This window comes from Pinus tabuliformis, chromosome 3_2 (assembly GCF_031772625.1).
Source record: "Pinus tabuliformis cultivar Carrire ecotype Pingquan chromosome 3_2, CPIR1, whole genome shotgun sequence".
NCBI lineage: Eukaryota > Viridiplantae > Streptophyta > Pinopsida > Pinales > Pinaceae > Pinus > Pinus tabuliformis.
In genome coordinates, this window is record NC_142302.1 from 390,205,173 (window position 1) to 390,228,686 (window position 23,514).

A 23,514-nucleotide genomic window follows, 5' to 3' on the forward strand; every position below is an offset into this window, starting at 1 on the left:
CCTTCTAGGATATAGACATTGCCTGAAGTTCTGGTTCCCTTGATTATAGTCTTACCTGTATCCAAATATTTTACCAAGCAATTCTTTGACCTGAAAATAACTTCATGCCCTTGATCGCACATTTGAATAACACTCAACAAGTTATGTTTTATCCCATCAACAAATAATACATTCTCAACTTTGAATTTTTTTTTCAATACCAAAGATCCTTTCCCTTTAATAGTAGCAGGTGAATTATTAACAAAAGTTACATTAGTTTCTTTCTTAATTTCATTAAAAGAAACAAACTTATCTCTGTCACTTGTCATATGTTTTGAGCAACCACTGCGAATGTACCGTAGATTCCGTTGATCTCCTACATACAAGGATAGACCACATTTTTCAGAGGAAGTTATTTTCTTTTTCCATTCCTTGGGAAGCTCTGATTTCTGCTCATGTTGATAAGATGGATTCATCTTGCTTTTGCATTTGGTTGATTTATGACCAAAGTTATTGCAAATAAAACATTCAAATTCATTTTGAAGAGGGGAGAAAGCATTATAAGAAGAATTATTTGACTTGTTTGCATTATGTTGATTTCTTACTTCTCTAGTCATAATAGTTTTATAAGAAACATAATGAATTGATTTGTGACCAAATTTATGACAAGTGAAGAATTGACCATTGAAGCGAGAATATCTGGGAGTACAGTACCTTCTTGAGTAGCTTACATATTATCTTGCCTGAGTATAGTTTGATCCTTAATTCTTTTGTTGAGTCTTGCTTCCTCTTACAACATTGTCGTAGCTTTTTGTACCTGCTTCAATAGATTTGATAGGATCTGATGTTTCACCATTTTGATTTGGATTGTATCCAAGATCTGTCTTGATTAGTGGAGAACACTGAACTTGATCTAGATTTAAATAAGAACATAACAAATTATAGATATAACCATAAATACAAAAGTGCAGTAGAAATAACACTTCATTTCATTAATATCAAATACTGAAATATGCTTACAAATAGAATGGAAATAAGACTAGCTCGAGCGATGGTAGCTTATCTCTGAGAAGAGATGTGGCAGCTACATGCCTTTGAACTGCGTTACAATGAGGCTCAAGGGCCCTTTTATTATTTAACAATAAGAGAAAACCCTAAACAACCAAAACCCTTACTCGAGGAGATGTAACACCAAGAGTTTATGGGCCTCGTTGGGGTGAGTTGGACAGCCAACTTCCCGGGGTCGCGAATTGGTCATATTATCTGTGTTTGATGTGCATGATAACCCATTGGAAAGATCTCTCTGAGGAATATGACAAAAATATAATTGTAGGCAAAAAGTCGCTGGTGGTAGATTGCCAAAAAAACGTCATTTAGGGCCTAAAGATGGCTCTAGAAGTTTAGGACCCGAAAAACTACTAAAAATAGTAAACTGCGCTACAATTAAGGAAACTGAAAAACTGAAAGAAACAATGGTGGGGGTCCAAGTGGAATTGGCGGGTGGCCACCAATATCCACCTAGATCATTCCTCCCCCCTTAGGAAGTAATGGTCCCCATTGTGTTGAGTTCCTCCATGAGATGAGGAAACTTTTGTTGAACTTGGTCCCTAGTGAGCCACTTGCCCTGGTGAAGGAGTTGGCCTGCTTTGACAACTCGATACAGTTAAATATTCTGCTGGTGAGTGTTCTTGATTTGCGTTTCCATGATCCGATCAATTGTGGCTTACTCCATGCAATCTGGATTTAACTATGTAGGTGTGAGTTCTTCTGCAATGTCTGATGTGTCCAACAATGGTGGGAAGTATGGTCGAAGGTGGTCCACATTGAACACTGGGTACAGACCAAGGAATGGGGGAATGCTAAGCTCAAATTCATTGTTTCCCACAACCTTGGTAATGGTGTAAGGACCATATCGGAGTGGTCTAAGTTTACGATAGGCTCCAGTAAGGCGTTCCTTCTACAAATGCAACTAGACTTTGTCGCCCATCTGAAACTTGTGTGGCACCCGATGTTGATCATGTTGCTGCTTGTACTTTGGAATTTGATTTCTCTAGAATGTCATGGACCTATTGGCAGATATGTTGGATGTGCTCAATGAAGTTGTTTTCCTTATCGACTTTAGTTTGGTAAAGTGAGCAATAGTGTAGAGCAGAGACGATGTTTCAACTCTGCGAATTCCTTCTGTTGAGATTCAGACCAAAAGAATTTTTATTTCACTCCTCCCTTGGTTATTTGACTCAAGGGCCACATGATATGAGAGAATCCCAATACGAACCTACGGTAGAAACTGGGAAGACCCAGAAAGCTACGGAGCTCTGTCAGAGTGGTTGGGGTTGGCCAATCCCGAATGACTTAGATCTTGGCTGGATCCACATGCACCCCTCGTTCATCAATAATGTATCCTAGATACTGAACCTAGGTCATGCCAAAAGTGCATTTCTCCAAATTGGCACACAACGTGTGTTGTCGCAGTGTTTGGAGAACCTGTCGGATGTGGTGGAGGTGCTCTTCCCAACTCTGGCTGAAGATTAGGATGTCATCCAAGTATACCACTACAAATGAGTTGGTGAATGGCCACAAGATGTCATCCATCAGCCTCATGAAGGTTGCAGGAGCATTCGTCAACCCAAAAGGCATAACCAACCATTCGAAAAGGCCCTCCTTGGCTTTGAAGGTAGTCTTCCACACATCAGAGGGTTCGATTGGTACCTGGTGATAGCCAGACTTCAAGTCAATATTGCTGAAATATTTCCTCCCCTTCAGTTGGTCCAGAAGGTCATCAATCTGTGGGATTGGGTACCTACTGTGGACAATGATCTTGTTCAGTGCCTAGTTGTCAATACAGAGTCTCCAAGTCCCATCCTTCTTCTATACCAACACGATCGGGATCCAACAGGACGATGCACTTGGACAGATGTGACCTTTTTGCAACAGCTCCTGAATCTGCCTCTTGATTTCGTCGTTCTCCAGAATGGAGCGCCAATAGATTGGTCCATTGGGCAGCAGCGCACCTGGGTTCAGATTGATGGATTTCTTGACCTGATAGTGCAGAGGCACCCCTGTGGGGGAGGTGAAGGTGTCCTCGTACTCCTCCATGACCTTGTCCATCTTTTGTTTCCATGTAGAGGGGCCCTGTCTGGAGGTCGTGGCCACCGTCTTGTTCTTTCCTTGAGGGTGTAACATCAGGAAAACAAATTTCCTGGTTTTGGAAATGAGCTTACTACATTGTTTTGCAGTAACTAAAGAGATGGCGGTAGGTAGTGCTACCTCTGGTATCTTGTACAACTTATTTCCCAAAGTAAAAATAACAACACGAGGCCTTGACTCATACACAAACATCAAGGGGAGCAATCTCACATAATACCTCATTCGTGAAGGGCTTAATGTTGTATGGAAGGCGACACTGCTGGATGACGCGAAGATACCGTCCTTGGTGAAGCCACCTGATGGTGTACGATTGTGGATTTGTTGTGGTTAGTAAGCCCGACTGCTTCATGACCTCTGCCAAAATGAGATTCTTTTGGCTCCTGCTGTTGACAATGAACCGTAGCGGGGAACCCTTTACCCACATCTAGGAGTGGAAGAGGTGCTCCTCCTCCTCTGGATATTCGGGTTCCTCCTTCTGGATCTTCATGGTGGCAACGATGGCGTTGGGCTCCGCATCGATAATGCTTCCCTTTTTCATTCCCCTTGTTGGGTTCTGACTTAGAGTCATAACATGTATCTGATTCTGAAGCCTTTAGCTCGGCCACTAGTGACTGCTTGGCCCGACACTCACTTGTGTTGTGAGTGGAGCTCTTATGGAACTCACACCACTTTCCCGTGTCCTTCTTCAACTTCTCGGTGTTGTTCTTTGCTTGCAGCTTTGGTGGGTTTTCCTGGGCTGCCCCGCCTTGGCTTTGTCCTTTTTTTTGCAGTTTGGGGGCACCTTTCCCTTGCTTCGAATTCGTAGATCCAAAGTCTTGCTTTTTATGTTTAAAATTTTGCTCGATCTTGACCACATATCGGTATGTCGTGTCGAGCGAGGAGATGTCCAGGAATTCCATCACATCCTAGATGTACCTGTGCAGACAGCCGAGGTACTTAAGAACCAAATGCTTCTTAGAATCCTTGATACCCAACTTCATGCAAAGGGCATGAAAAACATTAGTAAACTCCGACACATCTTGGTCCCTTCCTTGTCGCAGTGTTGTCCACTTTATGTATTTACGTCATAGCTCCTGACAGGGTAGTACTGCTCCTTGATGGCATCCCGAAACGAGTTCCAAGTGGGTGCAACTAAAAATAGTGAGTTCGTACTTTCATCCTTCTGCTCATAGTAGGCTTCCCACCAGTCCTTGACATGGGGGCTGCTTTGAGAAGTGCAAAGGCGATCTTTTCCCAGCTGGAAAAATCATGAACATAAAAATATCCTTCTATCAGATTTAACAATTTATCTACATCGTCTGCATCTATCTGACCCTCAAATATGGGAATGTAAAAATTAACTTGTACCTTAAAGGGTGTGGCGCTTCCAGAGTAGCTGCCGGAAGTAGATGCGTCGCCCTTGGGTAGCCACTGAAGGATCTGGGCAAAATTGTCCATCATCGCGTTCCTTTGTTGCTCGAGGGCTTCCTTGAGCAAGATTTTGATAGGATCTCCTACCCCCTCATCTTTCTTTTCATTTGCCATGGGAGGCTGTCGGGATTTGTGAGACTAGTCTTGCAAAGGTTCGACCAGTTCAAGGCCTAACTCCTTATATTCCGACCTCGTTGGGGACATGCAAAGCAAAACAGACAAGGAGCAGACCGCTCTAATACCAGTGATCCAGATTTAAATAGGAATGCAACAAATTACAGATATAACCAAAAATACAAAATTGCAGTAGAAATAACACTTCATTTCATTAATATCAAATACTGAAATATGCTTACAAACAGAATAGAAATAAGACTAGCTCGAGCGATGGTAGCTTATCTCTCAAAAGAGATGTGGCAGCTACATGCCTCTGAATTGCATTACAATGAGGCTCAAGGGCCTTTTTATTATTGAACAATAAGAGCAAACCCTAAACAACCAAAAACCTAACCCGAGGAGATGTAACACCAAGAGTTTATGGGCCCTGTTGGGGTGAGTTAGACAACCAACTTCCTAGGGTCGTGGCTTGGTCATATTATCTTCATTTAATGTGCATGATAACTTGTTGGAAACATCTCTCCAAGGACTATGACGAAAAAGGCGATTTTAGACAAAAAATTGCTGGTGGTAGATTGCCAAAAAAAACGTCGTTTAGGGCCTCAAAATGGCTCCAGAAGTTTAGGACCCGAAAAAATGCTAAAAAAAGTAACTGTGCTACAATTAAGGAAACTAAAAAGCTAAAAGAAACAATGGTGGGGGTCCAAGTGGAATTGGCATGTGGCCACCAATATCCACTTGGATCAGAACTTTAATGGTTTCCTCTAAAGTTTCAGATCCTTTAGCAAATCTAAGTTTTAGAGCCTTTGCTTTCTCAAGTTCCTTTCTTAGACCCACAATTTCAAGTTCTAAGTTTTCATAGTGTTCTTCCCTTTCTTGGACTTGTTTCTTCAAGGCTTCTTCTACTAATTTAGCCTCTTCTAGATATATATTTAGCTAGGTTATTTCTTCAACTAGGTTGTTTTCTTTATACATACTGATTTCCTTTTCTTGATTCTTGTTTATGGCCCTAAGTCTATTAATTTCTTCTAGAGCATCCATAAAGTCATCATAACTATCAAACTCATCTGCACATTGTTGTTCGAATTCCATAAGTAATTGACAATCTTGATCTAATTCATCATCCTCATTATTGGAAGAATATTCACTATCTTCATGTGTATAAAACTTTTCTTGCTAGTAAAACCTCTTTTGACATTCTTCTTTGAAACATTCTTTCCTTTTTCATGATTTTATTTATAAGGACACTTAGCAGCATAGTGACCTACTCTTCCACAAGAAAAACATTTGAAATGAATTTTATCTTTAAATGTACCTGTTCTTACTTGCATATTTTTCACAAAATTCACTTCTTCCTCATCTGAAATGTAACTTATATCTTTAGGCTCTTCCTTTTCTTTCCCTTTGTTCATGGCTTTGAATGTTTCTTCTCTAACACCTGATGTATCCCCTTTTCTCATCTCATAAGCTATCAAGATCCCATGGAGTTATTCAATGGTAAGATTCTTCAAATCCTGCATTTCTTCAATGGTGAAGACTTTGGAATCGAACTTTGGGGTTAGTGATCTCAAAATATTTTCAACAACAACATAATACTTTATTTCATCACCAATAGCTTTCATTGTGTAATCTAAGGAAAAAACTTGCAATGCTTTCATCATCATGCATTCTAAGAGACTCATACTGAATTCTATATGATTGAAGTTTAACAATTTTTACCTTAGAGTCACCTTCATAGCTTTGAAAAAGATTATCCCATATTGCATTTATGGTGCTCAACTGCATGACTTTCACAAACTCAAATTCAGCCAATCCTCCCAAGATATCATTTACTGCCTTTGCATTATTCTCATACTATTTCTTTCCTACATTATCGGTGTTAATGGAGCCTGGATATTGATATCCACCTTCAACAATTGCCCATACATAAGCTCTTAGTTCATGCAAATATGATCTCATTATGACCTTCCAAAACATAAAGTTAGTTCCATTAAAAAAAGGTGGCTTGGTGGAAAATACTCCCTCTTGACTGCTCATCTTGATAAATCTCCCTTTAAGCGATCAAGCTTCTTCTAAGAAACTTTCTTTGATATCAATTGATAAGAAAAATACCGAGGGGTTTGGGGGGGGGGGTGAATCAATATTTTTAATTCACTTAATCTTCAATTTTAAATTCAGAATTCTGTACGCGACTGTTACTCAGGAAACTCGCATGTATATGCGACTTCAGTGAATGCAAACCACGTATATCCAGATAACTAATTTTTCATGAGTTTCATCAGATGTTTAACTTTAATTCATTTTCCATTTATTAAGTAGTAACTATGAGCAGTAAGAGAAGATAAACCATAACACATGAGAAACACATCAATCACATATGGACACTGGGATTTTAGGTGGAAACCCAATGAGGGAGAAAAAAACTGTTGATGTCATCTCTATCTTGTTATGGCCTAAATCTACCTCAGGCTGAGAAAGGCAGGTCTAGGGTAACATCAAACCACGCTTAACCTGGTAGCTAGCCCTACCAGGTCGGGAGAGGGCTCTCTCCTTGTCAATATCAGGAAAATATAGCAAATGAGGCTTGAGATGACTGATGTAAAGACTAATTTTAGGCTAGGTATATGCTCAGAGGAGTTTGATTGAGTTTTATGGTGGTTTGCTGGATCAGATGTGAAAGGCAGTTTTGGGTTCGGGGAATGAACTCAGTTTTGCAGAGGTTTCTATGGGGCGAGGTAGGAAAGTGATTTATTACTTTAGATTAGGTGTAATGATGAGTCTTGAGACTGGTGAGGAGTTTGAGAGGGCATGGAAGTGTCATGAATCCTCTTCAAACAATAGAAAACATGTAAAATCAATGAAACCATAAGGTAGAGCACTGCAAAATCAATGATTTCCACCTTTATACTTGATTCATTTAGTTAAGCTGAAAAGAGAGAGGTAATGGCACACATAAACACATGATAACTTGAATTACAGAAGGAGAAACAATATTAAGTCATATTACCACAAGAATCCCACAAAATGCTGCAAACCTTGGTCTATTTCCTTGCTAAACTGCAGAAATGATGTACAATAGTGCTCAAAGAATTCACAAGAGTCCAACCTTTACAAATGAATAATAAAGTACTAGATATAGGCAAAAAAACACTCATGCTAACCTTTAGGGGTTGAATTCATGAGTTTAGGAGCTATTTCAATAAGATATAAACTAAGAACTGAAAAATAGGCAAGGGAACAACTTGCCTCTAAAACTATGGAAACTGATTCATTTAGTTCAAAACCATCTATACATGATGTATCTACCTCCTTGAGTCAATTTTCATCATTTTTACATAAAATTACATCAATTTACATCATGAGTTTGACCATGAGAGAGAAAAAGTCAAACTGAGAAAAAACTAGGTGAAAATTTTGAGTTTTGAGCAAAATTGAGCAAATTATGCCTGATGCGCGGTGCCTTTTCCCAACTGGATTTGGAGGCCTTCTTCTTCACCAAATTTTCTCCAAGTTGGCTTGTTGGAAAGGTTTGTCATAATTTCTAGGACAAGTGGAATTTTTGAATTTGTTGTCCATTTACCCCTCCAAAAATCAGTTCTCCCAACACTACTTCCTGTGGGTCCAAAAAGTGGTAGAAAGGGCAATTTTGAGGTGTTTTTGCCCTTTTAGTGACCCAAAACTCCTCCAAAATTCATGAAATTTTCTATTTTTTTCATAATTTTTCATGAAAAATCCAAAAGTGTAAGCCATTCTTCAAAATTCCCTACCAGCTCAATGCGCAGCACCAGTGGTGCTGTGCATCAGAGGAAAATCCTTGTGTTTTGCAATTAAAAATTTGAAAATGACAAAAAGTTCTCCAAATTTGCTCAAAATTGGCATCAGGCAAGATGATCAACTACTTTGCTGAGCCAAGGAAGCTTCAACCAAGATTCTAAATTTGTCTTGCTCTTTTTTGGCCTTTAATGCTCTCCCTAGCATGATTTTTAGTCTTCTTATTCTTGCCTTACAAATTTTGTTCCGAGCCAAATAGTGATAGGCCATGTGCCTCAACATTTTCTTCTCCTTATTAGCCTTGTCAAGAAGCTTCTCAACGTGGACATTTACTTTCTCCAACCATGATTCTCGATTAGCCTCTATTTCTTGCTCTAGTGAAGTCAACTTGACTTTCCTCCTTTTTGCCATTTGTCGATTTTCCCTGATACTTGCAGCTCCATGATCATCTGTTTATCCTCCAATTGCTTGTTTCGTTACTCAAGGTATTTAATAATCCACTTAGCCCTCTCAAGGTTGATGGAAAATGCATTGATATCAGCTTCTTGTTCTCTAATGACCTCCTTGAGCCTTGAGTTTTGGGAGATCAAATTAGTATCCTCCTCCTGAATCAATATGAAGTCTCTCTCTTGACCTTCAGAAAGCCCTTCATTATGCAATGGTTTCTTTCCTCTATCCTATACCTATTCTATTGAAGAAGAAGGCAAAGCCCCTTTCACCCCGGGTGAAGATAACATTTGCCTGTTGTCTGCTGAAGAGAACAAGACTCCTTCCACCCCTAGTGGAGATAATACTCGTTTTGTTGTTGCAAAAAGTCTTCTTGTCCCCTTTTCATAAGTGATAAAAACAGGAATGTGAGCTTCTTTAGTTTTGCTTTCATGTTCTCTTTGTTGCCTGGAAGGTCCAACTTCTTCTTGAGGTTCTGCAAATATTTGAGGTCCCTTGAAAATCTCATGGGCAATGAAGGTTTCCCATGGCACTCCCAACTGAGTCAACTGGTGCAAAACAACAATTTTGATGACAACAAAGTGATATATGCTATTGAGCTGCTGTGGGTAGGGTTTCCTCTTTGTAATTAAAATCATCCTCTCTATGTTTTTGCAAATGAAGTATGGTATGCTCATCATTCTAACCCTAGTAAAATGCATAAGCAACCTGATATGATAAGCATAGAGTCGGGAGAACCTTCCCTCACATGTGAAGTGTTTAATGATGAGTTTCATGAATGGCACATACTGGTCCTCCAAAAACTTGAAAGGAAACACCCTACCCAATTGGCTATGATATCTAGCTTTAATGTAGGGTTCATAGTTCTGTTTCTGATATTTTGTCTCTTATTCCATCTTTACCCATATGTGGCATCTTAGTTGCTTCCGCAATAATGGCTAGTGAAAGAGTGAAGTTGATGCTAGCAAGCTGTACCATATTGTCCTCCATGTTGATGACAAATTGCCTAGCCAATTCATGATGATATCTGACCCTCTCTACCATCTCACAAAATTCAAAGCAGGATTGGTATTTGAAACAAGCGGTGGCAAAAGGACAAGCAAGAAGTTAAGCAATACTAATAGGCTCCTCTTTGATGATCTTCCCACCCTTGTGAGGTCTCCTAGGTTGCAAATTTTTGTCTCCTGAACTATCACTTGTGTGTCTTGCTCATAGCTTGAGTCACTGTTTCTTGCCATTGTGCTTGTTTTAGGGAAAATTATGGAATGAAGGTATGATGAAAAATGGTGATAAAAAGGAAAATGGTGATGAGTATGAAGAGATTTTACTCTTGGGAGATGAAATTGGGGAGTGAAAGGAATGATTTTGGGAGATTAGGGTTTAATGAGGGATTTAGGTTTTGGTGAAGGAAATTTTTGCTTTAGGGGAGTGGGGTATGAGAAAATGTGATGAGTGAAGTGTATTAGGATAGATAAAGAATGAAAATGGGTTTGATGAAGTTTTTGTGAAGGTGGGATAAAAATTGCACAATTGGATGGCAAACAATGAAGAGAAATTAGGTTTTCATTTTTCACATGCAAGATCTATGAGAAACACCAAAGTGACTTCAATTTCAACCTTAGGAAGATGAGTACTTACTAGTAGAGGGAAAATGTAGCAAATTTGAAGTTTTTTGAGCAATTTGGCATGATTTGGGATGATTTTGGATGATTTGGAGCAAGTTGGACTGATGCGCAACGCACTCCTGATGCGCAACACCAGTTCAAAATAACACTGCAAGAAAGCCTCTGATGCGTAGCGCCTACCTGATGCACAACGCACTGCCTCTGATGTGCAGCACCAGGCCAAGTTGCCTTTAAAAACAAGGTTTTTGCCTCTTTTTCTTCAAATCACGATTTTGGACTCTCCAAGAGTGAATTTGCATAATGAAATGACCAAGGGGACCCTTTTCACTTTAAATATGAATGACTTTAATTTTTCACTCATCTCAAACCGAATTTTTTAATGTTAAAGTCACTTTTGGTTTTGACTCTGTTTTTTCATTGAAATTGACTTTTCTTAATCACTTTGATGCTTGTGTTTTTGCTCGCAGTGGTTGGAATTGGCAAGGTGACCAAGGGTAGCATTTTTGAACTTATTACATATAATAAAATTAAAATTATAGTTTTTTTTATATATAGAACATAAAAACTCTATTTTTCCTCAAAACAGGGTTTTGAGGAAAAATCAATTACTGAGTATATCATTGTTGAAATTTTGATGCTGAGACCTTATTAGACCTCCTCATGTGCTTGCTGACCATTCTTGAGCTTTTTTACATGACTATTGTGGCAAACCCTAGACCTAATAAGACTTAAAACCCTAAAAATGGCTTTTGCAAATGTAAAGACAAAAGATGACTGTAAATGACCTGAACTTGTAAAAATAGGCCAGCGGGTAAAGACCATGAGGGAAAATTGATAATGAGTCACTACCATCAGATGATCCATGATCCTAATGGAATGTAGCTGATCGGATGAGGCACCTAGAATGCATGCAAAAAGAGAATTTTGATCACTGATGGAGGGATGAAGATACTGAAAATAACATGTCTTATTTCTTATTATATAAAGAAATGCTTCATTACACCTTGTATTGGCACATACTCTTACCAGCACGCAAGCACCTACTTGTTGGAGGCTACAACCTCCACTCATTTTCCAGCACCTACTGGAAGGGAGCTACAAGCCCCTAATCTCGTGTTGAAAATAACAACAAGAAATCATAAAAATAGAATCCATAAATTCTAGTTTAATTTGTCCTTGAATTAAAATGAGAATTAAAACCAAATTTTATTCTCAGAGCAACTTGTAATAGTTAACTAGAGTGAGTTGAATTATTTAACTTAGGAATTTCGAGTTGGAAGTCCTTCTGAAGTCATGTATATGTTCTCCCTATGTTATAGGGTTCCAGGATGAGTTAAGTGTGAGTTGTAATTAGTTAACTCAATTTACTGAGTTAAGTCCAGTTAAATTAGCTCCAAACTGTTTGAGGAACTAATAGTGAGTTAACATTCAGTTGATGCATTAGTGCACTCAACTAGTGCTACTCCAATTAACTGAAGATTCCCTCATCAAAAACTCATGCATGTTGATTCTGAGAAAGACCCAGTTGAGACTAGAGTGCAGGGACAATGTACTATTTGTTGTATAATTTTCTGAGTTGTACTGATAGTGCATGCAATCAGGAACTGATCCTTGAAGGGATTACGTAGTTTTGGATGAGGAATTTCCCTTTAAATACGGGCTAATTCTCTCAAGAATTGTGCAAAGAATTAGAAGCTTGGAGGCTTGGAAATTTGGCTAAGTATTGGCCAAAGGAAGTCATCAGGCGGAGGATAGGAAATACTTGTGCAGGTTAAGCTCAAGGTTGAGAAGAGCATATTGTATTCATCCAAATTCTTTGACCAAGGGCACAAGGAAATAGAGGCTTGGAGAGCAGAGAAGAGGCTTGGATTTGGCTTGAGCTTGCTTGTGAGTTGGAGATTGATTTTACTAAGTGCTAATATTTTTCTTGTGAGAACAAGAATTGTATTATCATCTTGGATTTTTTATTAATGCAATACAGATAGTCGGGTTTTGAGCTGTGGCTTTCCCTGTATATTTATTATGCTATGTGCCATTGATGTTCTTCCTCTTATTGATTATTGTTTTGCTCGATCTTTATGTGCTTCCGCTGTAAAGAGTAGAAGTAGATTCTTGTCTTTTTGGTTTTGTTTTGTTTTTTTTGTTTTGTTTTTTGTTTTTTGTTTTTTGTTTTTGTTTTTGTTTTTGTTTTTGTTTTTGTTTTTTGTTTTTTGTTTTTTGTTTTGTTTTGTTTTTTGTTTTTTTGTTTTTGTTTTTGTTTTTGTTTTTGTTTTTTTTCCCGTAGATTGCATGAGCTTGTGAATCTACAAGATTTTCTACATGGTATCAGAGCTGAGAATAGTATACTAGAGGAGATTTCGAAGTTTAGAGTTTTGGGCCGAGATTTTGCAGAGTAGATCTGGGAATTTCTGTGCAAAATTTTTAGAAACAAATTACAGATCTGGATTCCTTGGGAAAAATACCCAAATTAAAAAGAAAATCGGCCGAATCAAAGTTCGGATGAGGGAGATATCATTGATTTAAAATCATCTATTTTTCTAGAAAATTTCGTGACGGTGGGACAAAGGAAGATATAGTGAGCTTTGCTCTTCTTGGAATCCCAAGGAGTTGGCATAGTTATCAGGACTTTATCAATGGTCGGGAGAATCTGCTAGATTGGGAACAACTATGGTCAGATTTGATGCAGGAGGAGATCAGGAGGAACACCAGAGATGGGACCTCTTCTAAGGAAGTGGAAGAGGATTTTTCCTTAGCGAGTAAGGAAAAGTGGGCCAATGGAAATAAGTCCCAAGGTGAGGAGGGAGGAAAGAAGATGGACTTGATAAAAGTCAAGTGTTTTCACTGTCACGAGCACGAGCACTATTCCAAGAACTGCCCACAGAAGAAAGCAAGCAAGAAGGAGCCAATAGTAGCAGCAACAGGTGAGGCTCTAGCTTCACAATTCGAACTTGATTTCACTCTCATTGCATGCATGGCTGACTCTGCCATGGGAGGCGTGTGGTATCTTGACAGCGGTGCCTTATTCCATATGACATGGAATAGAGATTTGTTTAGTGATTTTGAGGAGAAAGACCTCAAGCAAAACATAGAGTTTGGAGATGACGAGAGGTATAGAGCTACCATGATCTGTACAATTACCTTTCAGAGAGAATTTGGCTCCCCTCTTTGGATCACATATGTGATGCATGTTCTAGGACTAAAGAAAAATCTTGTTTGAGTCATTGTATTGGAAAACTGTGGCTATGATGTAGTTTTTAGTAAGGGAAAGGTTTTCCTTAGACACATCATCACAGGGCAGGTGAAATAGATCGGTGCACGAGTTACGAACCTGTATGCTCTTGAGGTTCAAGATGCATGCAAAGCCTTAAGGAGAAAGGTAAAGGTTAGAGACTTGGTGGTTGAGAGGGAGAGTAAATTACCTCTCAACATGTAGCCCCAAAAGAAGCCTCTGAAGCAGCTTCAGGAAGTTGTGGAGTAGCCACAACTGGAGAAGCTGAGAGGAGACTGAGTGGAGAGATCCACTCAAGCAGATAAGAAGGAGTCTCAGAAGCAGTCTCAAACAATTGTGGAGCAACCACAATTGGAGAAGATGAGAGGAGACTGAGTGGAGGCATACAATCATGCAAAGACCTCTAATAGAGTGAAATTTCAAGCCAAGTGGGTGGAGGGATCACATGCAACCATACCTCAAGGTGAGAGGTGGGGTGATTTGAAGTGATAGTCCTAAGAGGGCTGAAATTGGGTAGGGTCCATTGAGTGGTTTTATCTCATGGATCATACCTTGTTACGAGAGCCCAAAGTACATAGTAGCGGGAGGAATCAGTGGGATTGATGCAGTCGGAGATCAGAGTGGCAGAGGTTAGAGCAGTCAGATAATGAAGAGCGTAGAGAGGGTTGAAAACAGTGCAGAAAGGCAGAGTCAACAGAAGCACAAAGTTTTCATTCGACAAAGACAATTATAGTCAGAGACTTTGATGACAGAGGCATCATTCTGATTCAGGTTGGATGTTTTTTTTTGGTTTCTGGAGTTGCTGGAGCAACAAAACTAGAGAAGTTTTGCATGTAGAACATTCCAAAGGTTCAGGAATAGGATCGAGTTGAATTCCTTTCTTGCTGAGAGAGAGTGTCGAAAATAGCAACCAGAAATGATAAAAATAGAATAAAAAAATTCTAGTTTAATTTGTCCTTGAATTAAATTGAGAATTAAAATCGATTTTTATTCTCATAACAACTTGTAATAGTTAACTAGAGTGAGTTGACTTAGTTAACTTAGGAATTTCGAGTTGGAAGTCTTTTTGAAGTCATGTATATGTTCTCCCTATGTTATAGGGGTCTAGGATGAGTTAAGTATGAGTTGTAATTAGTTAACTCATTTTACTGAGTTAAGTCCAGTTAAATTAGTTCCAAACTGTTTGAGGAACTAATAGTGAGTTAACAGTCAGTTGATGCATTAGTGCACTCAACTAGTGCTACTCCAGTTAATTGAAGATTCCCTCATCAGAAACTCATGCATGTCGATTTTGAGAAAGACCCAGTTGAGACTAGAGTGCAGGGATAATGTACTATTTGTTGTATAATTTTCTAAGTTGTACTGATAGTGCATGCAATCAGGAACTGATCCTTGAAGGGATTGCGTAGTTTTGGATGAGGAATTTCCCTTTAAATACAGGCTAATTCTCTTAGGAATTGTGCAAAGAATTAGAAGCTTGGAGGCTTGGAAATTTGGCTAAGTATTGGCCAAAGGAAGTCATCAGGCGGAGGATAGGAAATACTTGTGCAGGTTAAGCTCAAGGTTGAGCAGAGCATATTGTATTCATCCAAATTATTTGACGAAGGGCGCAAAGAAATATAGGCTTGGAGAGCGGAGAAGAGGCTTGAATTTGGCTTGAGCTTGCTTGTGAGTTGGAGATTGATTTTACTGAGTGCTGGGATTGTTCTTGTGAGAACAAGCATTGTATTATCATCTTGGATTCTGATTAATACAATACAAATAGTGGGGTTTTGAGCTGTGGCTTTCCTTGGATATTTATTGTGTAATGTGCCATTAATATTATTCCTCTTGTTGATTATTGTTTTGCTTGATCTTTATGTGCTTCCATTGTAAAGAGCAGAAGTAGATTATTGTCTCTTGTTTTAGTATATTACATGAGCTTGTGAATCTACAGGATTTTCTACATCTCATTTACCGACTCTTATTGGAAGGGAGCTCCTACCCCCTCACTAAAGGTTGAAACCCTCAGTACTTTGTGGACCACATTTCATAATGTTTCATATTGGATCCCCTGTCAATCAATCATCAAAACATGCAGGCCACCTTTCATCAAATTTTCACATTGGACCCACACTAGCAATAATACCAAACTGAATCACAAAATTTGAATATAATCATTGAATCACCATTGAATACTAATCCCTAATAAAATAAATCACTAAAGAAACTAAATCACTGAATATTAAACCAATCCCAAGTTACCAATCAACCAATAATTGAGCAAATGAAGACCAATCAACCATTCAAGCTAATATCCAACCATTCATTGATTAATCACATTGTTAGATACCATACAATCATCATAGAAACAATGTGCAGTCATTGCAAGCCCTGATCATATTAACTTTAGTATATATACACAATTAATCTGAAGCAAACCTGTGTATATACACACTTCCTCTACATAAAACCTGCATATAGATCTCAAGTCACTGAATAATGCAATACAAACCAACTGAATCACTGAACCATTGAATTAATGAGTACAAATTTTGAATCACTGAATATCCAATCACAAGTATGCATCATCATCACTGACCAAATAGATCAAATCGACACTGTCAAATACAGATTGTTCTGATCAAGACATAATTGACGAACAATAGAAAATAAAGCAAGATTCATCAACTGTTATCACCACGTAGAAATTCAAACCCTGGAATATATATGCGACTCCATTTAACCAGATTTGCATATATAGGTGACTATCATGCATAAAACCTGCGTATATATTTCAAGATACTGAATACCAAAAACCAAATCAGGCAACAATCTAAAACAAATCATTTTAGAATATATACATGACTACTGCGAGGCATATCCGCGTATGTACGTGACTATCCAGAAGCAAAACTGCGTACAAATATTTAAATTACTGAATCAAAACTTCATTGGAAATCACATGTCAAACCTAGATCTCTGTGCACATACTGTCAAAGGCTACAAATCTTAGCAAATATATATATTCATCATCATAGTTCTACCATAGTCACAGATCTTGCATTGTTAGTCTTTTAAACATCCTACAACAAGCAAATCAATCAAGCACATATTCAATACAGCTTCAGATCTTTCAGATCTTAGCCTTCTCCTTGCTTCCTTGGTGCACACCTGTTCCAAATCAGATCACACAAGAATAAACCATATTGCACACATAGCTCCTTGATCTCCTTCTCCTTATATAATTTTTTTCCTTGCCAATACCATAGGAAAATCCATTTGTAATATTGTTGGTATTCATTTGACATGATCAAATAGATGTTGTCGTCACAATATTATGGGCAATTACCATGGTAATAGCTCATGGTTTCCTGTTTTCCATGGTTCAAATTATGTATGCCACTTTTGTTTACAGAACTTGCATATGTACGTGACTCTTTTTGATCCAGGTGGATATTGGTGGCTACCCGCCTAATCCACCTAGACACCCCAGTCAGTGTCATCTATTTTCTTAATTGTAGCACAATTTACTATTTTTGGCAGTTTTTCGGGTCCTGAACTTCTGGAGCCGTTTTGAGGCCATAAAGGACGGTTTTTTGTTGTTGTTGAAGTTGCTTACGAATTGTTATGGAAATCGCATTAGTAGCCATAGTCCTCGGAGAGATCTTTCCAATGAGGTATCATACGCATCAAATAGAGATAATATGACCAAGTTACAACCCCGGGAAGTTGGCTGTCCAACTAACCTCAATGGGGCCCATAAACTCTTGGTGTTACATCTCCTTAGGTTAGGGTTTTGGTTGTTTAGGGTTTTCTATTATTGTTCAAATAGTAAAAATTCCCTTGAACCTCATTGTAACTCAGTTCAGAGGCATGTAGCCGCCACATCTCTTCTCAGAGATAAGCTACCATTGCCCGAGCTATCTTATTTCCATTCTGTTTGTAGGCATAGTTCAATATTTTTTTTATTAATGAAATGAAGTGTTTTTTCTGCTGCATCTCTATGTTTATGATTATATCTATAAGTTATTGCATTCCTATTTAAGTTTGGATCACTTCTTCACCTGAACCACGTATACTTCTCAAGATTCATAATTTCCATGCATTTTGTGACTTAGCTGTCAATTCTCTCCCATATCCTCTATAATATTTGTAACAATATTCCTATTATTTGCATTAGTTCCATAACAATCATATTATAAGTTGACATCAAATACGTATTTATCAAGTGAGTTCCCATCAAGGACACCACATTAGCCATAATACCAACAAAAATATCATTTGAATGATCCACTGCAACAGGAAACACAACTCATAGATTGTTTGAATAATCCATTGACAAAATTCCACACAATATAAATACAATTGATTGGAAAAAATGACAACAAATTTTACCTTTCTCATTGTTTAATTAAGGATTTTGGTGGTGCAGTTTCTGAGTCACAAATGAGTCGTGGGAATCCGCACTCCGTAGTGGGTTTAGCAATGCGGAGGTGCGATTGGCAATACAATCACTTTTGCAATTTATGAAGGATTCCGGATAATCATTTATGTGAAAACATTTTATTTAATGGTAGCATCAATGAATACAATTCCGCCAATCGATAATAGCTAGGTAGAAGCCATCGAAGGAGGGAGGAGATTGCTTGGTTTTGGCTGGCTTTGAGAGACCACATAGTGCAACAGTGAACATAGGCGAAAAACTATGTACAATCAAACAAATAGGGGTGAGGCCCTAATATCACCCACCATGATCCTATTCTATAGAAATCAAAGTCGTAGTTAGTAGAGCCCAGTGGATGGACTATAGATAGGGAGGGCATCGAAGGGTTATAATCTATCGTATTGACTACGTAATGCTATAGACAAGAGATGGAATGTTACTAATTGTCTATAGGAATATGATGGTTATTTTCAGTGTGAGTGGGTGAGAGATGCAACAATAGCATTGACAAAGCTAGTTGTCATGTGGGTAAGGGGCCTAGTTCTTCTAGATCTTATGACCAAGTCTTCCCAAGGATCTCAACAATCTTGTATATGATGAAGATTCAGATTGTGACTCCTGCTTTCATGGCTATCAAAAAGAAATCCTTGATGTGCGCGGTGTGTTAATGGTTGGGGAAGGCTATGTTTGCTTCGTAACAATGTTGTTTTTGTGCTCTCTCTCCTCCATCATGTTATGGCTCAATTTACAGTGTACTTGCGTCATTGTGTTTGAATTTTTTAGTTAGTTGGTGTGTGATCATTGTTGGTTTTTATATTCCCCATATTTGTTAAGTCATGGTAATTAGTTTACTTGAAATCTTCGGCTCAACCAATGATTTCATTGATTGCTTGCACCTCAATCGGGAAGCTCGACCATAGCCTATAGGTACTTTCCCGAGCATAGCATAGCACAATTCATTATCAGTGTAGCGAGGTCGCTTGTACCACTTTTTTCGCAACCCAACAGGGCCGAGGTCCTCTACACGAGTTTCTGTCCCGGTAGAGGAAGAATCGATCAATAGACACAAAATCTAGGAGGGAGTGTTAGGGCATCGACTCAATTGCATCCAATATCAATCAGTGGATGAATAAATCTATATCAGAATAAGTGGCGCATGTATAATAACGTTAGTAATATGCTTTCATCTTCCGTTATCGATCAATAGGCACAAAATTTAGGAGGGAGTGTTAGGGCATCGACTCAATTGCATCCAATATCAATCAATGGATGAATAAATCCATATCAGAATAAGTGGCACATGTATAATAACGTTAGTAATATGCTTTCATCTTCTGTTATCAGAATAACAATCTTCTTAAATCAATCTTCTTAGATTGACGCTTAGTTATCTCCCCCTATAAATCCACCTTTTGTTTTTGTTTTGACAATTGTGTCACTAATTGCTGATCCCTTTGCCAACGAGGTTATTAGTAGACCCATGTGTAGATTACATGTCCCTACTCTATAGTAATGCAAAAGTTAGAGATGCATCGATAGATTATGCGGTTGTTGCTTAAGCTGATGAAGAAAAAGTAGATTTTGTTGATCCGAGACCACTGGTTGACCGAGTAGTGAAGGAAAAAGCACCATATCCAAATCGATACCACCACCAGCAAGGGGAATAGAGATACACCAATCTTATTTACGATTCATTATTGACCAAAGAGGGATACTACATCTCCTCGATGTAGGCTATTGATCATAGTTATTGTGTCCACGTGGAGGGATGCATTTTAAAGTTGAAGGAGCTAGATAGATAAAACGAGAAATCAAAGATTTAAAATAGTGCAGCACTGTGGACCTCTGCACAATGAGATAAGTTCATTATGCGGAATTCCGCACTCCCGTACGATGCAAGTCATCAATAAAATGCCACACAACATAAATACAATTGATTAGGTAAAACAACAGAACGCACATCTCCTCGGTGCACAAATTTTATTGCACTTATTGTGTCCACATCGAGAGATGTATTTCAAAGTCAAAGGATATGAATAGATAAAACGACATAGTGTGGGATAGTGTGGGAGTGCGGAGATCCACACGATGGCAGTTGTCTATAATGAGACTTTTTGGAAGTTTTTTTGGTGGGTTTTTTCGGTCAAAATCCGGCAGCAATTTATTGGAATCGCAAGTTTGATAGCTAGTTTCTGCACAATCAAAGCGTCCCAAAGATTTTTCAGGGTGCTGAATCCAAATATGCAGTGAAAAAACCATTTTAACTGCAACAAATCAAGATTTAACCTCAATTTCTTCCGCCGCTCCAAAAATAGCATTATAGACCACTCCCACACAATGAGCTAGGTTCATTTTACGAAGCTCTGTAATCCCGCACAATGCCCATTCGACTTCAAATTCCAGCATTGTTATACATAATGTCGAGTTGACCATACTTTTACAAAGCCACATCCACAATCGCACTCACATATTTATTGTTGCTGACATCACAGTGCACATAGCTTGCCAGAGTAGGAGAAATGGATTCTGCAAGCTTTTTACTGGTTTTCCCTACAACGTCTGCAATTATGAATTTCACTCCGTGTGTTGCAAACAACTGAACGATGGCTTCTCCTATGCCCGCTGACCTGCCCATTACAATTGCAACCTTCCCTTCCAATATGCTTCCGGCATGCAATTCATCAAGTTAAAAGATCGTATATAGTTTCAGAAAATTATTCTAAATAAATTGCAAGCAAAAATAAAATTATAAATGGTCAGTGTGACTTGTTCTCAGGTTGCAATTAATGTCGCTCTTCATTATTGCTGAGATTACAAATATAGGCAACACATGGATAAAATTGTTCGTTAGACTCCATGGTTCGATTGGGCAACGAAATTGAAATTGGTTATGATGGATCAATTAGTCCTTTGCTTCCCACCTGTAGATGTTGCGGAACAAATTAGGGACAAGTTATAGAAAAAGCTAGATGGACGTGTATTGTGTTTCGTCTCAAGGTTTCGCTCTAATAGCAGGCCATGCCTAGCCAGTATTTATGATTATGTATACAATATGATCCATCTCAATATCATACCAACGTTAACTAGCATTAGAGAAAGGGGATTATTATAGCAAATACAGTTGGGATTATCGGGAATCACGTTACCTACGTTTCATCCAAAATTTTGTCCAATGTAGTGAAGGTCGTAACATTGTATGGAAACGTCCAGAAATTTGAGAGGACAATAAAAGTTGCAGAGTTGATGCTCAACCATTCCCAACATTTTATCTACTATTTCACCGCTTTAGAAATAAAGGGACAAATTTCAATGCTTTTCGCAGATGAAGAGCTAGAATTGGGTCAGTGAAAGCTTTACAGAAGGAAAGATCCCCACAATGAAACATAATAATAGTAATTGAAGATTTGTTTAATTTCCTACACACCCAAAGGACCTGCAACTGCTTCAATTATGGCATCATTGGGCAGAGCAGTAGCATAACAATCTCATTGTTATTGTTGTCAGAGCACTCATTGACAAATGGCCACTCAAAAAAGTAGTTTTTCTTTTAATGAATTTTTAGGGACAGACAAATATTGAAAATAAAATGCCATCCACCAGGGGAATTAGGTCCTATCAGAGCTCGGTCAACCATTTGAAAATTAGAAATAATATTTCCTGAAAATTAGAAAATTATTTTTGAATTTACCAAAAAATAGAAATATTCAACATTTTCTCAAAACTTTGGTTAACATTACAAAAAAACAACAAAATAATGCAGAGTCAATGCACTTTGACCACAAGGTGAATGCTATAGTCCGTGGTGAGGAAAGACTAAAAATTGGTGATCTCTTATTAAATGAGTGATAATTAAGAAATTTATGACCGACATGTTGTGGTTATATCAATCCTAATAAAAAGATACACCAAGTATATTTTATTTTATTTTTCTACTATTATATATAAGAGATTATGCTTTTAGAAAATCCTAAATGTGCTAAAAAATAGTTTCTCTTTCTCAAAAAATTTAATGTGAACTTAATAAAATAATTATAAATATTTAAATATTTGGATTCGGTTTCTTGAAATATTACTGTTTATATGAATATGATTAAAAAATATATCTTCAAAACAAGTTGTACAAGTATGAAATAATTAGTTCTAACTAGCAAACTAAGTCCATTGTTTCACTGTACTAACTAGCATCATCAAAATTAACATATTTCTAAGACAAATGACAACCTTTTGAAAGTTAGATTAACATGAATTCGTTAGAATCCTGTGGACACCCTATCATGATAGACATATTTTTTCCACACGAATTTGAAAGCTTTCACTTGACCCTATATTGACTAAGCAAATAACTATAGAAATACCAAATTCAAATTCCTTGTGAGGTGATGTGGAGTGGTATGAGTTTGTAAGTCCAAGATCTAGTTGACGGTGCAATGATATAACAAGAGGGTTAGGTGATGACCTACCATTTTTGTGTTTAGGAAGGTGTTTTTCTATTTGAGGAAGTTATTAATTTGGGAGGTCTATGATTTACATTAGTCATAATGAAACATCAAGAAAGAGGTGTTATTGATAAACTAGGTCCTATACCTATAGACAAGGAATTACAAAAGACTTTTTATAGATCTTTTCAATAAAATATCTATTTTGAAAACATAATTATACGGAAAGAGTGATCTATATTGAAATAGTATATAAAGAAATTTCATTTTTTAAATTATAAATGGCCAAAATTTGATAATCTCACAATATTCATGATGTAATACATGATCCAACCAATAATATAGAAATTATGTGAATTGTTTTCAATTTCTTCATTCTGATCTTATCTTTAATTATTAAAAATAACTTATGAAATGTGGCTGACATTTTAATTTATTAAAAATTATTTATCAAACTTTAATTTGGCACTTCAGCGTAATTAAAACGTTGCCTGAAACATGGCTTGCATTGATAAAATGTCTGTGCTCCACGGTTCTCTTATAATATGTTTTTGGAATCGCCCAATCAAACACTTACATCATACATAGGCAACAAATAAAAGCCCCTCACATGGAATCATATCTTTGCACAGACGGCTCACCACAGATCATAAGTTACTGGAAAGCAAATTTATTATGAGATTAAAAATGTAAAAGCAGATCATGAGTTACTGGACAGTAAATTTATTATAAGACTAAAAATGTAAAAGTAGATTTGCAGTTCGTATGTCACAGACTCGATGGAATTGTAGCTTTGCACCCATGGCACCACATGTACATTTATCAGGATTAGGTTATGTTTTATTGGTTTAGGCTTAGGTTTTATATGTTTATGTTTTATTTTGTTTTATGTTTAAAATCTATGTTTATTATTTAAATTTAAAATTG